Here is a 9,478-nt window from a genome sequence, read left to right on the forward strand (position 1 = left end):
ACCCCTTGACACTCTCACGGAAGAACAAGCCGAGGCATTATACGCCCACGCCCCCCCCAGGGATGCGGAAGGGCTGCATCCCACGCCTAGTGGAAGCCCTGTCGGATCTGGGGCGCTGAAAACCCTAAGGATTCAAACACTGGGGCATGTACAAAGAAGTCCCTTGCTTTGCCTCGCCAAGCTCACTACTCGATGCAAACGATGAAAGACTCACTCGATGGCGAGGGAGCAGACAACACAACAGTTTACCCAGGTTCGGGCCGCTGCGAAGCGTAAAACCCTAGTCCTGCTTCTGGTAGATTGCCTCTCACGGAGGTGGTGGATGAGTTAGTATAGTGTTCTTTGTCTTCCGGAGGCCGAGCGACTAAGTGTATTGTTCTATCGTCCGAATGTGTCACAACCCTACAATAACTGCTTGCAATTAGTTGCATCATCATCTTGCATCATATTAAACCCAAATGTTTTTTAGTTTTTGGACTAACAAAACCTAAGCAATTCATTGAATAAAACAAATCCAAATAGTGGTGATTTTCAATGAACCCAAATGGTTTTCAAAAATATTCACCCTCTAATAAACGTTGGCAACAACATACCAGGGGTTATCCACTTTTTATCAACGTTTTTGGAATTATAAATAAACTAGCAGAATGGCATAAAATGACAAATACCAGATTATAATTATTTTTAGTATTTCAAAAATGCTGAAACATTTTGAGGAGGTTTGCAATATTCAAACTACACCCTAGAAAATGTATTGGTATTTTTGGAGCTAGGTTTGAGCCCTGGAAAAAATATCAAAAAAAAATGTCAGAAAAGAAATAAAAATAGGAAACAAACAAAAAAAAAGAAAACTCTTACGTGGCGCCACCTTGCCGGCCCAGCCCCCCAGGGTCACCGTTGTCTTCATCCTCCTACCAGGAGGAGAAGCAGCTGCCTGCCCGACGCGCCGACAAGCGTGGCCACGTCCCCGACCACCTCCTGCTTGCTCCAAGCCACGTAGACGACGGGGATAGACTCCCTGATGTCGTCCCGATCGAGTGTGCCACGCCATTTTACCCCTTGCCCCCTCCATTGCCTCTGCTCGCCGTGACCGAGCACCATCGTCGCCGCTGCTCACAGCCAACACGTCCCCGACCACCTCCGATCTAGATAACGTGTCCCACAGCCCCGCTGTACTTATCCCCGTCTCCTAGAGAGAATCGAGGCTGGTGGCCCCCTGTCGTCGCCATTGCCGCCATCTTCTCCACCTCCGGCCGCTGGTTAACGTCGATGATTCGCGGGGCACATGGCTTTCCCGACCCTGTCGTAAGCACCAAAAGCTCCGCGGTGAGCTCCAGATTCGATTCCCCACTACCCCATGGTCTGTCCCTCGCTGTAGCAGTCGCCTCCTTGCTGACCATAGCCACAGCCCTCCCCAGTGCCAAAAACCGGTCGGAGCGGATGCGGGCGAGTCCCAGCTCCATGTAGGTGGCCTCCGCTGCTCTATTAGTCACCGGAGGGTGATTTCCGATCACCTCCGCCGCCTCGGACCTCGCCAGTATCAAGCCGTCGGTGGCTCTGATGCTTTTGACAAGGGGTTTGACCTCCGAGGGTCACACACAGGTGGGGCCTAGCCCCTGATTAACTTTTGTTTAGGTATAATTTAATTCAGCTAATCCTAATTAATCCAAAGACACTGACTTGTGCGTCCAATTGTCATGTTTGACCTGGCCTACGTCAGTTGACCTGCTAACGCAATGCTGACACAGAGCTGACACAATAAATGATTTTCTAATATAAAAATAATTCCAGAAAATGCTGAAAACTTTGAAAATCATAGAAAATCAAATATAACTCCAATGAAAATTATTTATATATGAAAAATGATCAGAACAATTCATGGAATCCAATGGTGCTATTTACATGCATGATAAACAAGTTATACCTAAGCATCAGGTCAAATCAATTAAAAGGATATTTGAAAAATACCTTATTTGAAGTGATATTTGAATTTTGATTCAAATCAGCTTCAACCTAAGAAGTGGTAGCTACATTCACTACAGGAATCACCTTCTTTCCCGTCTGCCATCACAGACGGCAAAGACAAAAACCCGGACGACAAACACAAAACAACAGACAACAAAGAATCTCACGGCCGGCAAAATTTCTGCGTCAGCCTACGACGGCATAGGACCTTCTTTGCCGTCTGTCCCTCCAAAGTGGACGACAAAGCTCTTTGCCGTCAGCTTTCCTTAGGAGCAGTCGGCAAAGTGTTCGAGAAGGCAGCCGACAGGCGTTGCCTCCGTTAGGGGTTAACGGAGGCTTTGCCGTCTGCCTCACCCTTAATCTTTGCCGTCTGCCTCCTCCTCCTCCCCCCTCCACTCTTTGTCGTGTGCCTCCCCCTTTATTTTTGTCGTCTGCCTCCTCCTCCTCCCCCTCTACTCTTTGTCGTCTGCCTCCTCCTCCCCCTCCTCTGTGCCCTCTTCTTTGCCGTCTGCCCACCCTGGAGGCAGACGACAAAGAGCCTATATAGACACCCCAGGATGCACAGCTGGGTGCCATGTGGCACCTTTGCCATCTGCCAGCTGATGTCACAGGTCTTTGCCATCAGCTGGCAGACGGCAAAGAGTCCATATAGTACCTATTTTTTTGTTTTATATTATTTCATAGCACATATATATATATATATATATATATATATATTTGACATCACATTTATATAATTCACCACACATATATGATATATAGTTCACCACACATATACTTTCCAACACATATATATATAATTCACCACACATATATGATATACATATAAATCAATGTGCATCCCCACATATCAAAAGAACCAACATACAAAGTATTGCACTGTTTATCCATATATACATATACATATAGTTCGACATTGTTCATCAACTCAAATGAAAATTAGATGATATACATATAAAGTTCATCCATCGACATTGTTCAACTCCATGAATGCCAGCTTCCATGCATGTAGTATATCCAATCTGGAAAAATGTGAATAAGAAAGTCAGAAGAAGAACAAAATATGATGTTTTTCAGCTAGTTATGTCATTTTTAGTGGAAAACAAGCTAACAATAAAATATTCATGAGCTAACCAAGGTTCTTATTCCATTTTTAGCTTATTATGGCATTTTGGAGCTAAATGGGTTAATTAAAGCAAGGATAATATGAAAGAGGAGAAGAAAGAGGAGGAGGAGGAGAAGAAGAAGAAATCAAGAAGAAGGAGGAGAAGGACTAGAAGGTCCTTGGCCTCCTCCTCCTCCTCCTCGTCCTTCTCCTTCTCTTCTTCTTCTTCTTCTTCTTCTTCTTCTTCTTTCTTTTCATTTTGCCTATTTCTTCTCCTCTTCTCCTCTTGTTGGAGCTAAATTACCTAATTATGTCTTTTTGGAGTTAAATGGGCTAATTATCCCATTTTAGAGGAAAACAAGCTAAGTATATAATATTCATGAGCTAACGAAGGTTCTTATGCCATTTTGAGATTATTATGGTATTTTGGAGCTAAATGGGCTGATTATGTCATTGTTGGGGAAATTAAACCAAGGATAATATGAAAGAGGAGAATAAAGAGGAGGAGGAGGAGAAGAACAAGAAATCTATAAGAAGGTGGCGAAGGAGGAGAAGGAGGAGGAGGAGAAGGAATAGAAGGTCCTTGGCCTTCTCCTTCTCCTCCTCCTCCTCCTCCTTCTCCTTCTTCTCTTCTTCTTCTTCTTCTTCTTCTTCTTATTTCTTTTCATTTTTCCTATTTATTCTCTTCTTCTCCTCTTGTTGGAGCTAAATTACCTAATTATGTCTTTTTGGAGCTAAATGGGCTAATTATCCCATTTTAGAGGAAAACAAGCTAAGTATATAATATTCATGAGCTAACCAAGGTTCTTATGCCATTTTGAGCTTATTATGGCATTTTGGAGCTAAATGGGCTAATTATGTCATTGCTGGGGACATTAAAGCAGGGATAATATGAAAGAGGAGAAGAAAGAGGAGGAGGAGGAGAAGAAGAAGAAATCAAGAAGAAGGAGGAGAAGGAGGAGAAGGAGGAAGAGGAGAAGGACTAGAAGGTCCTTGGCCTTCTCCTCCTTCTCCTCCTCCTCCTCCTCCTCCTCCTTCTCCTTCTTCTCTTCTTCTTCTTCTTCTTTCTTTTCATTTTTCCTATTTCTTCTCCTCTTCTCCTCTTCTCCTCTTCTTGGAGCTAAATGGGCTAATTATCTCATTTTAGAGGAAAACAATCTAAGTATATAATATTCATGAGCTAACCAAGGTTCTTATGCCCTTTTGAGGTTATTATGGCATTTTGGAGCTAAATGGGCTAATTATGTATATTTGGGGAAATAAAAGCAAGGATAATATGAAAGAGGAGAAGAAAGAGGAGGAGGAAGAGAAGAAGAAGAAATCAAGAAGAAGGAGGAGAAGGAGGAGAAGGACTAGAAGGTCCTTGGCCTTCTCCGGCTTCTCCTCCTCCTCCTCCTCCTCCTCCTTCTCCTTCTTCTCTTCTTCTTCTTCTTCTTCTTTGTTTTCATTTTTCCTATTTCTTCTCCTCTTCTCCTCTTCTTGGAGCTAAATTACCTAATTATGTCTTTTTGGAGCTAAATGGGCTAATTATCTCGTTTTAGAGGAAAACAAGCTAAGTATATAATATTCATAAGCTAACCAAGGTTCTTATGCCATTTTAAGGTTATTATGGAATTTTGGAGCTAAATGGGCTAATTATGTCTTTTTGGGGAAATTAAAGCAAGGATAATATGAAAGAGGAGAGGAAAGAGGAGGAGGAGGAGAAGAAGAAGAAATCAAGAAGAAGGAGGAGAAGGAGGAGGAGGAGAAGGACTAGAAGGTCCTTGGCCTTCTCCTCCTTCTCGTTCTTCTTCTTCTTCTTCTTCTTCTTCTTTCTTTCTTTTCATTTTTCCTATTTCTTTTCCTCTTCTCCTCTTCTCCTCTTCTTGGAGCTAAATTACCTAATTATGGCATTTTGGATCTAAATGGGCTAATTATGTCTTTTTGGGGAAATTAAAGCTAGGATAATATGAAAGAGGATAAGAAAGAGGAGGAGGAGGAGAAGAAGAAGAAATCAAGAAGGAGGAGAAGGAGGAGAATGAGGAGGAGGAGAAGGACTAGAAGGTCCTTGGCCTTCTCCTCCTTCTCCTCCTCCTCCTCCTCCTCCTCCTCCTCCTCCTTCTCCTTCTTCTCTTCTTCTTCTTCTTTTTTCTTTTCATTTTTCCTATTTCTTCTCATCTTCTCCTCTTATCCTCTTCTTGGAGCTAAATGGGCTAATTATGTTTTTTTGGAGCTAAATGGGCTAATTATCTCATTTTAGAGGAAAACAAGCTAAGTATATAATATTCATGAGCTAACCAAGGTTCTTATGCCCTTTTGAGGTTACTATGGCATTTTGGAGCTAAATGGGCTAATTATGTCTTTTTGGGGAAATTAAAGCAAGGATAATATGACAAAGGAAAAGAAAGAGGAGGTGGAAGAGAAGAAGAAGAAATCAAGAAGGAGGAGAAGGAGGAGAAGGAGGAGGAGGAGAAGGACTAGAAGGTCGTTGGCCTTCTCCGGTTTCTCCTCATCCTTCTCCTTCTTCTCTTCTTCTTCTTCATCTTTGTTTTCATTTTTCCTATTTCTTCTCCTCTTCTTGGAGCTAAATTACTTAATTATGTCTTTTTCGAGCTAAATGGGCTAATTATCTCATTTTAGAGGAAAACAAGCTAAGTATATAATATTCATGAGCTATCCAAGGTTCTTATGCCATTTTGAGGTTATTATGGCATTTTGGAGCTAAATGGGCTAATTATGTATTTTTGGGGAAATTAAAGCAAGGATAATATGAAAGAGGAGAGGAAAGAGGAGGAGGAGGAGAAGAAGAAGAAATCAAGAAGAAGGAGGAGAAGGAGGAGAAGGAGGAGGAGGAGAAGGACTAGAAGGTCCTTGGCCTTCTCCTCCTTCTCCTTCTTCTCTTCTTCTTCTTCTTCTTTCTTTTCATTTTTCCTATTTCTTCTCCTCTTCTTGGAGCTAAATTACCTAATTATGGCATTTTAGAGCTACATGGGCTAATTATGTCTTTTTGGGGAAATTAAAGCAAGGATAATATGAAAGAGGAGAAGAGAAACTTACTGTAGTGGTCATCAAGGAGGAGAAACACCACGGTTGCTCGCGGCGGCTTCGTTTGGAGACGGTTACCCTGGAGATGGGTTGTGCGATGCCGCTCGGGAGTTATTGTGCAGAAAAGATATTTTGCAATGTCTCAGTTAGCATGATGACACTCAATTATTAATACTAGTTTATAATGAAACTCATCGTGCCAATCGAAGAGAAGACGGGCATCGGCGGAGGGACTTGACCGCTCTTCTCGCACAGACCCTGAAGAGTCAGTCGTATTAGTTAGTAATGAAACAGACATTACACACATGATTTCGCTAATGTGAAAAAAACATACCACAAAAAGCTCGTACAGGGCCCGTTGACCCCCCTCATTTCGGGCCCTCTCCTCCTCAAGCAATCGTGCCGTGGTCTGGTCCCTCTCATCAAGAGCAGCCTAGCTTGCCAATCTCTCTTTCTCAAGAGCAGCCTGGTTTGCCGCTCTCTCTTTCTGAAGAGCAGCCTGAAACACCATTCCTCGTTACCACAGTAATGATCTATGGTGACACACATAATGAAATGGATGAAAGTGTTCTTAGTCCGTACAACTAACCTCGATGGCAAGTTCGACTGGCCGTGGACGACGCGTTATCTCAGGACAGCTGCTCGACTGGCGCGCCTTGATCTCTGGAAGAGTGAGTGGACAACGTATTATCCCATCTCCACTGGCTATCGAGCCATGGGGCCTCCCGCCACCAGATATCATCACCAGCTCCGGATCCAACGGTTCCTGGCTAGGGTTAAAGTCATCCCCTTTCGTAGCCTTCCCTGCGTCCCTGTATGCCACGAGCTTCTGGTGGGATGATATGTTGGTGAAGTTATTGGGATCATCCAGGTCAGACTCAGAGAATGCCTTCGCCTTCTTGTCCGAGGCAGCATGGGCCATGCCATAATGGTCGTACAAGTGTGGCATCTTAGTCTTATTGTGATGCGCCTAAAAGAGAGGAACAAAATATTAGCATCAAGAATGAATTGCATGAGACCTGAAGCAAATCACATACCCAGTTTCATCCAAACTGAAGTAAGTTGGCGCTTCCTTGATGGTGTGGCACACCAACCATTTGGCTACGCCAATCCTTCGCATTCTCGTGGACGGCTCGCCAGCTGCCTGTGCACCACTCATCAACCAACGCCTCCCAACAATCCATCTTATCCGCACACCATCTCGGGGGCACCTGTAAATTATTAGAAAGAATTGTCAGCACTACGCCTATGAATGAAATCAAAAAAACTACGTAGAAGGACTTAAGAATAGGTAATTACCTTCATGTATTGCTCCTTCTTCAGAAACTTTTCGCGGCAAACTGTGAACTAAGAAGAAGATAATGACTCCAAAGAAGAAGAAATTAAGTGAACTATGAACTAGTTTTGTCTATTGATGTACCCATTTGTTATTTATCCATTGACAAATCTGTTAAACATTGCAAAGGGGGGCATCAGCTATAGCATGGTGAAAACTGGGGGGGGGGGAAAGGGAGCCAGGCAAACAGGGGGGCTTATGTTGTGGTGGCACACGAACAGGGGGGTGATAATCAATTCTCCCCTTCTTCTTTTCCTTCTTCTTCTTATTTTTTTGTTCTCCTTTCTCCTTCTTATTCTTCTCCTTTCTCCTCCTTCTTCTTCTCCTTTCTTCTTCTTCTTCTTCTTCTCCTTTCTCCTTCTTCTTCTTCTCCTTTCTCCTTCTTCTTCTTCTCCTTTTCTCCTATACCAAACATGAAACTAACCTAACTAAACCTAAACTAAACTAATTTAATATCTAACTAACTAGCCTAACTAACATAATAAACTAAAAAACTAACCTAACTAATTTATCATAAATAAAAATAAGGAAAAACAAAAAAATGGGGCAACTCACCGGCGGGGGCGGCTGGGGGGTCGGGGCGGCGAGGAGGACGGGTGCGACGGGGCAGTGGGGCGTCGCCGTGGGCAGTGCGGCGGCGGGGGGCAGTGGTGGCGGCGGTGGGGTGCTGTGCGGCGGTGGGGGGCACTGGTGGTGGCGGTGGGGGGCAGTGGTAGCGGCGGTGGGGGGCAGGTGAGGGGGCGGCGTAGGGGTCGGCGTAGGGGCGGCACAGGGGTGGCCGGCCGCTGGTGGTATAGGAGGGAGGCGCGCAGGAAGGTTTGAGAGAGAGACAGAGCGGGGAGTGGGGTACTAGAGCGAGGGGCTTGGGGATAACGGCCGTCAGCTTTGCCGTCTGCCCCCGGACGGCAAAGGGCCCAACGGCGGATGGCAAAGGCCAGGCTGACGGCAAAGAGCTCGTCCGTTGGACCTGGCCAGGCCCAAGGTCTAGTGGGACCCATCTGCCCTCTTTGGCATCTGCCCTAGGTCTCTTTGCCGTCCGCAAGCAGACGGCAAAGCCCTGGCCGATGGAAAATATTCTTTTTACCATCAGTGAGCCCTTTATCGTCCGCTTTAGGTCAGCTGACGGCAAAGAGGGTCTTTGCCATCAGCCAGCAGACGGCAAAGCCCTGGCTGATGGCAAATTACTGTTTTCCAATAGTATTTTCCAATAGTATTTGCCATCAGCTACTCGCTACTCATGGGCTAATCACTATTGGAAAACAGTAATTTTCCATCAGCCAGGGCTTTGCCGTCTGCTGGCTGATGGCAAAGACCCTCTTTGCCGTCAGCTGACCTAAAGCGGACGGTAAAGGTCTCACTGATGGTAAAAAGGATATTTGCCATTGGCCAGGGCTTTGCCGTCCGTCAACGGACGGCAAATGTAGTGAAGGCAGACGACAAACCTTTCCCACCCCACCTCTCCTCTCTCCCACCCCACCCCGCCCCACCCCACCCCTTTGACGTGAGTCTAACTAACTTTGCCATCTCCGGCAGACGACAAAGGGGATGGACCCCCTAACGTTAACGGTCGTCCTGCCCACTCGCGCGCTCCCCCACTCTCTCTCCCCTCTCTCTCCACCGCAACCTCCACCCCCCAGCGTCGCTGACGCCACCCCACCCCAGCGCCGCCGCCCCACCCAAGCACCGCCGCCCCACCCCATCCCAGCGCCGCCGCCCCACCCCACCCCAGCACCGCCACCCCACCCCAGTGTCGCCACCTCCACGCCACCCCACGCCCTCCTCGCACACCTCACCCTGCGGCCCTCCTCCTCGCGACCCTCCCCCGTGCGGCCCTCCTCCCCACGCCCTCCTCGGGCCCCTCACCCCTGCGGCCCTCCTCCCCGCACCTCTCCTCCCTGCGCCACCGGATCGTGGTCAGTTTTTTTAGCTTATTTTGTAATAGTTTTGTTTAATTAGTTATAGGTTTTAGGTTTGTTTTGGCGTAGGTTTAGTTTTAGTTTAGGTTTAGTTTAGGTTTAGTTTTAGTTTAGTTTATGTTTATGTTTAGT

The sequence above is a fragment of the Hordeum vulgare genome, chromosome 2H (assembly GCF_904849725.1).
Source record: "Hordeum vulgare subsp. vulgare chromosome 2H, MorexV3_pseudomolecules_assembly, whole genome shotgun sequence".
In the NCBI taxonomy this organism is placed as follows: Eukaryota; Viridiplantae; Streptophyta; class Magnoliopsida; order Poales; family Poaceae; genus Hordeum; species Hordeum vulgare.